The sequence below is a fragment of the Zingiber officinale genome, chromosome 7B (assembly GCF_018446385.1).
Source record: "Zingiber officinale cultivar Zhangliang chromosome 7B, Zo_v1.1, whole genome shotgun sequence".
In the NCBI taxonomy this organism is placed as follows: domain Eukaryota; kingdom Viridiplantae; phylum Streptophyta; class Magnoliopsida; order Zingiberales; family Zingiberaceae; genus Zingiber; species Zingiber officinale.
The window spans coordinates 33,377,534-33,385,416 of record NC_055999.1 but is presented as its reverse complement, the minus strand read 5'-3'; the positions used below and the strand labels follow the sequence as shown (position 1 = coordinate 33,385,416).

General features: G+C 37.7%; 1 long non-coding RNA gene across 1 annotated transcript; it reads right to left on the bottom strand.

The window, feature by feature from the left end:
• Positions 1–5,056: 5,056 nt before the first annotated feature.
• On the bottom strand, positions 5,057–7,448 carry LOC122005653. The gene is made up of 2 exons (XR_006118450.1): positions 7,196–7,448; positions 5,057–6,085 (listed from the first exon to the last, which is right to left on the bottom strand). It is a non-coding gene; the product is annotated as an uncharacterized LOC122005653 (long non-coding RNA).
• Between the last annotated feature and the right edge of the window lie 435 nt (positions 7,449–7,883).

Here is a 7,883-nt window from a genome sequence, read left to right as displayed (position 1 = left end):
GTCAAAAATATTTTTATTTATGTATTTACAATCAGGGTAATGATACGAACGTATAAAAACTTGTTTCATTAAATTCCGATGTCTCTAGTTATATAATTTTTAAAACATATATAGGTTGAAACTAACTAAAAAGGTGTTGTGTAATGAACGGTTGTAAATTAGTGTCCGAAAGCTTAAATATGGACCTAGAGACATCAGAATTTGATGAAACAAGTTTCTATGCGTCCGTATCGTTGAGATGATCGTAAATACGTCATCATCCATAATTTTTAATTAATATTTTCAGTGATTTGAATTTTTAACACCAAATTAGGTCAAATTGGGATTAAAAAATTCCAAAAATATATATATTTGGTAAAAAATATTTTTATTGATAGATTTACGATCAGGACAATGATACGAGCGCATAGAAACTTGTTTCATCAAATTCTGATGTCTCTAGGACCGTATTTAAGGCGTCCAATTTTGTTTTTTTTTTTAATAAATAAATTTTTGGGACGAATCTCTGGATTTTGGGACAAATCCAGGATTCATCCCAAAATTGAAAATATTTTTAAATAAATAAAATGAAACACCTAAGGCTTAAATATGGACCTAGAAACATCAGAATTTGATGAAACAAGTTTCTATGCATCCGTATCATTGAGCTGATCCTAAATACGTCATCTTCCATAATTTTTAATTAATATTTTCAGTGATTTGAATTTTTAACACCCAATTAGGTCAAATTGGGATTAAAAAATTCTAAAAATAAATATATTTGGTCAAAAATATTTTTATTTATGTATTTACAATCAGGGCAATGATACGAACGTATAGAAACTTGTTTCATCAAATTCCGATATCTCTATGTCCGTATTTATTCTTTTGATTTTGTTCCTCTTTTATTTAAAAAAAAATAAATTCTGGGACAAATTTCTGAATTTGTCCCAGATTTTGGGACGAATCCAGGATTTGTCCCAAAATTTGGGACGAATCCATGGATTTGTCCCAAATTTAGGGACGAAATTGGGAACAAAATATATTTGTTCCTAAAAACCCTAGATCTAAACATCAATCCGATTCTTTTTCCCTTCCCTCATTTCTTTCGTCTCTCCCCCGTTCCCCTTCTCAGCTGCGATTTCCAGGATTTCGGCCGCATCTCCGACCGGCGACGGCGTGATCTGTGACGATCGGCGGTGAAGGTTTTCGTTTGGTTAGCCCTCTGCTCTCGGATCTCTCTCTGTCGATGTCGCGGGTGTGCTTGCCGGCGTGGGTTCGCCGCTGGCAGGCGCGCGCATGGCCGCCGGCGCCAGGCGCGTGCTGGCTGCTGCCGCCAGCCGCGTGCATGGCCGCCGCCGACAGGCGCTGCCTGGCCGCCGCTGCCAAGCACCTGCCTGGCCTCCGGCAGGCCCTTCCTTGCCTACGGCTGGCTCCGTCTGGCTGCCGTCAGTCCTTGTCTGGCCGCTGGCAGGCAGCGCTGCCTGGCCGGCGTGTGGCTGCCCGCTGCCTTGCGATGGCTGGACGACGTATGGCCGCCGCCGTGCACGCACCTTCTGAAATTTAAGTTAATTTTCAAAATTTACTGTCTTAATTGATAATGTTGTTTGTGCAGGTCTTATTTTGGCGTGATCTCAGTGTAGTGGAAGACAGCTGTATTTGTTGACCTCTTTTCGGTATTCTTAAGTTCATTATTATGCATTTACTAATTTGTATATAAAGTTAGCTTTAAATAATTAATTATATTATAGTTGATTAATTGCGTTCCTTCTTTTTGATTAGTTGTTGTTTTTGTTTTGTCTTCAATGATAAGATTTATCTATAGTAACTTTTAATAATGTTTAACTGAATAGTTGAATTCAGGTAAAATGCAGAATGAGCGAAGTTGGATGTATAACAAGAATTTGCCTAATCGTCAGGGGTTAACTCCTGAGTTTATCACTGGACTGAGGTAATTTTTAAATTTTGCATTTACTCAAATTATGTATATGGATGGCAAGAAGATAAGGTGCGAGTGTAGAAAATGTCACAATGGAAAATTTTTACCCACCGATAAAGTTGAAGAACATCTTTGTAGATTTGGTTTTACTCCGAATTATTATAATTGGACAAGTCATTGCAAACCGTTCATATCTGATGAGGATTATGGACGGAATTTTCAAGCCTCCGCTAGTGGGGATCAAAGTTATTATAAACAATTCAATCCATATCAGAGAATGGTAATTGATGCAAGTTGTTAGAATTATATCCCCGAGACGCTTGGTGCAAGTTCTAGTTTTCCTCCAACAAGTGAACAAATGTTTGCCACTAATACATTGCCGTTGGAGGAGCCTGATGTACCAGGTCTGGATGAAATATATTACAAATTTCAAGAAGTATTGAGTGCTGCAAATGAACCATTATATTCCGGTTGTGACAGTCAGACTAAATTATCTCTCACATCCAGATTATTAAATATAACGGCAGATCATAATATGTCACAATATTGTTTTAATGATATTGTTCAAGCGATTGACGATACATTGCCACGTGATCACAATTTGTCTCTTGATTTTTACAGTATGAAAAAAACTGGTGAAAGATTTAGGTCTTCTAGTTGAAAGAATTGATGTTTGCAGAGATGGTGTATGTTATATTGGGGAGATGATGCAGATGTAGAGGTTTGTAAATTCTGTAATCAAGATAGGTATAAGACAACCAGAAGGAGTCAATAACGACGTAAAGCACACAGCCAGTTGTTTTATTTACCTTTAACTCCTAGGTTACAAAGATTGTATGCATCAAAGGCAACTGCGGAACACATGACTTGGCATGCAACTCATCAAATAGAAGAGGGTTTAATGTGTCATCCATCAGATGCAGATGCGTGGAAAAATTTTGATAGAACATATCCAGATTTTGCAAAGGAGACTAGAAATATTAGATTATGTCTTTGTGCTGATGGATTTGCTCCGTTTGGTAAATCAGGAAGAAATTATTCTTGTTGGCCAGTTATCTTAACGCCGTATAATCTTCCACCTGGGATGTGCATGAAAACACCTTATATATTTTTAACATTGGTTGTACCAGGTCCGCAAAATCCAAAGAAGTTAATAGATATTTATATGCAACCTCTGATAGCAGAACTTAAACAACTATGGGATGAAGGTGTTCCTACATACGATGTTCATTCTAACCAGATGTTTATACTGAAGGCTGCTCTTCTTTGGACCATAAATGACTTTCCAGCTTATGGTATGCTATCAGGTTGGAGTACTACTGGGATCTTGGGATGCCCAATATGTATGGAGAGATCAAAGTCATTCAGATTGAAACACGGAAAGGAACCAAGTTATTTTGATTGTCACAGGCAATTCTTACCCACAAATCATAAGTTCAGAAAGAATAAAGATGAATTCACTAAAAATAGGATCGAAAGAACACTTCCGCCATTGAGATTGACAGGTCAAGATATTTGGTACAGAGTGCATCACTTTCCCTCTGTTATTGAACAACCATATGGTACAACATATGAATATGGGAGTACACATAAATGGACTAAACGAAGTATATTTTGGGATTTACCGTATTGGTATAGTCATTTGATACATCATAATCTCGATGTAATGCATATTGAGAAGAATGTTTTTAATAATCTGATAAATACTGTGATGGATATCACCGGAAAAACAAAAGACAATCTCAATGAAAGAAAAGATATGCGACTCATATGTAAAAGACCCACTCTTGATGTCGATGAAAATAGTAGAGGACCAAAGCCAAAGGCAATTTATACATTAAATAAGGATCAAAGACGTGTCCTATGTGAATGGTTGAAATCTTTGAAATTTCTAGATGGGTATGTCTCTAATCTTGGAAGATGTATCGATATGAAAGAATGGAAGTTAATTGGTATGAAAAGTCATGATTGTCATATCATAATGCAAAGACTGATTCCTATTGCTTTTAAGCAACTCTTATCACAATTTGTATGGGGATCGATTACGGAGTTAAGTATTTTCCTACATTATAACGATCCACCTTCTGGGTACCGGCTGCAAGGCCGGTCGCTACAATTATGCTAAACTATGCTGTGCGGAAAGCTGGGCTAATTAAAATTTTACTCTACTAATGACGGATACAATTGCTAAGAAAGGTCTAAAGACCTTCTTTGCTGATGTACATATGCTAAGGAGGGAAAACTGAACATCCCAACTGAGCTAGGGACTAGAAATTAAACTTCCCAACTAACTACAGACCTGCCGATCGATCCGCAGATCGATCGAAGCTATGGGCATTCTGTTCCCAATTGGATCGGTCGGCAGACCGATCCAGGTGTGGCTGGATCGGTCGGCGGACCGATCCAGGTATGTCTGGATCGGTCGACCGACCGATCCAGGCACCCGAAACCCCTGGAACTCTACTGTATCGTGTTGGATCGGTCGGCTGACCGATCCAGGAGGATACAGTAGCATACTGTATCTGTCTGGATCGGTCGGCTGACCGATCCAGAAGCCTGGTACACTACTAGATCGGTCGGCAGACCGATCCAGCGTCTGATTTCCTGATTACGAAATCAGAGATGCTGATTTCGACACTTTGTCGTGCCAAAACCACCTGCAACACTCTAAACATATACTAATAACTATTCTATCATACATTGGGCAACATTCAAGACATAATATAATGCATGTTCACTAGTTCATACCATTAACCATACTAGAATGCGAAGCATAAGGGAAAAGAGAACAAGACTTTAATAACTAGACTTGCTACAAGTTCTAATGCGTAGTAAAATAAAACTAGATCCCTAGGATCTTTATTCCAGTTCCTGCAACACACATCCTCATCTGCACTGACCTCCAGCCTTCACTGCTAGTCCATTTCCCTTTTATCTGTATCTGCAGTATAAGGAAAATAGTATCTGTAAGCTAAAAAGCTTAGTAAGAAACCATCTACCTCACTGAATCATGCATACGATGCAAATATGTTTTTAAATCATGCTGTTTGAAAAACAGACTGAATATGCAAGCATGGCATGGCATGGTATCATACAAAGCATGGCATAACATGTAACGCCCACCCAAATTCTTTACTACTACTCTTAGGGTGAACGTTACTTAACCACTATTTTTTTTTTTTTATCAAACATGCAATTAAGTGAGACAACAAGTAAGCATAGCATACGGACATATGTAGCTTATATACTTCTACTGCCCAATCAAATAGAACATGCCTACTGTACCTAAATAAGCATAGCTACTTGACTACTGATCATATGTACAACATGCCTCTATATCTATTAAAAGAATGTAGTGATTCATTCTGAGATTTTAAAAAAACTAGGGTACTTAAGTTTCAAGGCAGCAACATAAAAAGGGAAATCTGTATTGCATGCTGCAATTGTAATGGGAAGAAAATTCCAGCAACTTTCAAATTTCCTATTTGTATACTACTGGTTACGCATAAGATTTCTGCTATACAAGATTTGCATGCATTTACAATAGAATTTCAAAGAGACTCAACTTCAATAATTACCAGTCCGAATTAAATCAAGCAGTACCAAGAAACGTTTCAGCAATACTAGGTAACCAATCCATTTACTGTAATAAAACTTGTTGATCACAGAAACTGATCCTACTGCAGAAATTTCATGCTATAACAGAATCTAAAGCAACTGAGCATACCACTTCACACTTCTAATTAAGTTTGCAAACTGAAAATCAGATATGAACTTCCTTTATAAAAATCGAACTCAAATCAGATATGGTCTTACTTCACACTTGCTGATCCGAAATAAGCACTTACTGTAGAAATTCCAAGCAGCACTTAACCATAACAAAAGAATCATTAAAGCTAACCAAATACAGCAAATGAATCTATCACTACAGCAGAAAGAGTTAAGATGAATCATACGGCAGATTCTCATTGAAGCAATCTATACCAATCCTTAGCAATGCAAAATAAATTCTACTCTAGCAGTAACTAAAAACACCAGCAGGTACGATTTGTAAATTCTTCTAGCAAGGTCCCAAGCTTCCATATCAGCCACCACACACACACCATCAACGACTCCGTGTCGCCTTCTTCTACACCACTTTAGCTTTTCCTTTATTTTTATCCGTATCTGCAGTAGGAGGACAGTAGTATCTATAAGCTAAAAGCTTAGTAAGTGCTTTCTACTCACAAAATCCGATAAGGAATGCATAAGCATAACAGAAAACAGGAAGTACATGCTCAACATGAAAATAGCAAATAGAACTACATCATGCATCTCTAAAGGAAACAACCATTTAACTTGCTAGAATTTGCAACTAAGATAAAAGAAAGAGCTTGTTCTGTTTGTTTCCAAATTAATACTTTTATACTTTAAAATAATATTCAACTTAACTTGGGCCCGGCATTGTACCACTTTGCGTGCCTTTCTTAATGAGAATTGAGGTAGCTAATCCCAAAACCATTAAGACACTTCTAGACCTTATGTCTAGGGGCAACTAGGAGCCCATCCCTTGGACATTGTGTCCGGTACATGCCTTTTAAAAGTAAAATACTTTTCTTTATATACTTCTTTAATTACTTCTTCTAAATAAATGCCTTGGCATCTATTTAAACACTTAGTGTGCCTTGATTCTAACTTCTGAAACTTAGGATCAGATTGTATCTTAATATTGCTTTACTTGTACTTCTCTCATTTATTCAACAAACAAGAGATTTTAAACTACATGGCACTGATATAAAATATTATCCAGTACATGTTCAAATAAACTCCACAATAATTAAAGAAAGAACAACTATATCACTGAAATATAACATGATATGTTCAAACCAAATTCAACAGCCAATAACAGAACTACATGGTCATAGATAGTAAATCTTAGTTAGGCTCACAGCAGTAAAAGTTTCCACACATCAAGCTTGTAACAACTAACTTATTCATAAACCAACAATCTTTCATCATGCTGTAGCTTGAAGTAATTTGTATCTACTTAAACATGCTTGAATTGTGAGGTAAACACATCAAAAACCTGCTGTGATAAACAAAGGAAACATCAAGATTCTGTCCGTGTATTAAAAATAGCCAAAAGAACCTATCCCAAATCTTAAACCAGATTGTAAAACAAGGGTTGCAATCAATTCCATACTCTAGAATGAAAAAACTGCTCTTGTTCATTACACAATAACAAAACGCAAACGAAAACCCCGAAAGCTACTCCTACCGCAGGTGAGAAGCACTTACATCGGGTTCTTGGACTTACAACCGAAGAGAAGTGTCCTAGGGTTTTGGTAGAGCTTCGTTTCCTCCCGTTTCCTTGTGTTCCCCGAGCTTCCCCTGCCGGAATGGTCACCCACGGGTGGAGATCGGCCGGAAAACACCTCGCCGACGCCGGAGGGAGGAACCCTAGCCTTGGCTGGGGTTTTCGCCCGAGAGAAGAAACGGCGCCGCGTGCGTGAGGAGAAGGGAAATTTTGAGAGAAAATTTTAGGTTTTCCTCTCTTAACTTAACCTCTTTTACAACCTAGGTTATTTTATTAAATACCATACCTTAAATATATTTCTCTCCATCTTAGGTTAACACAGCCCGCTGGCGCAGCTGGTCAGCTGAGTTTTGCTTGAAGCCACAGGTTTGGGTTTCAAATCCTCAGTCGCGCACTTTTAATTCCAATTTATTTTAAACGTTCCCAACTATAGCTTAAATATATTTCGCTACATACTTGGTTAACAAATCACGCGCAGCTCAGCTGGTCGGGCCGGTTTCGCTTGGGTCAGTCCGACCCGAGGTCGTGGTTTCGAATCTCACCTTCTACATTTTTGGTCAAAACTTCTTTCTTTTGTAACCCTACTAAACGACCTCCAAAAATTGCATAAAAATACTCTAAAAATTCCTAAAAATCCCTAGAATATTTTAAAAGTATTTTTAGACATTT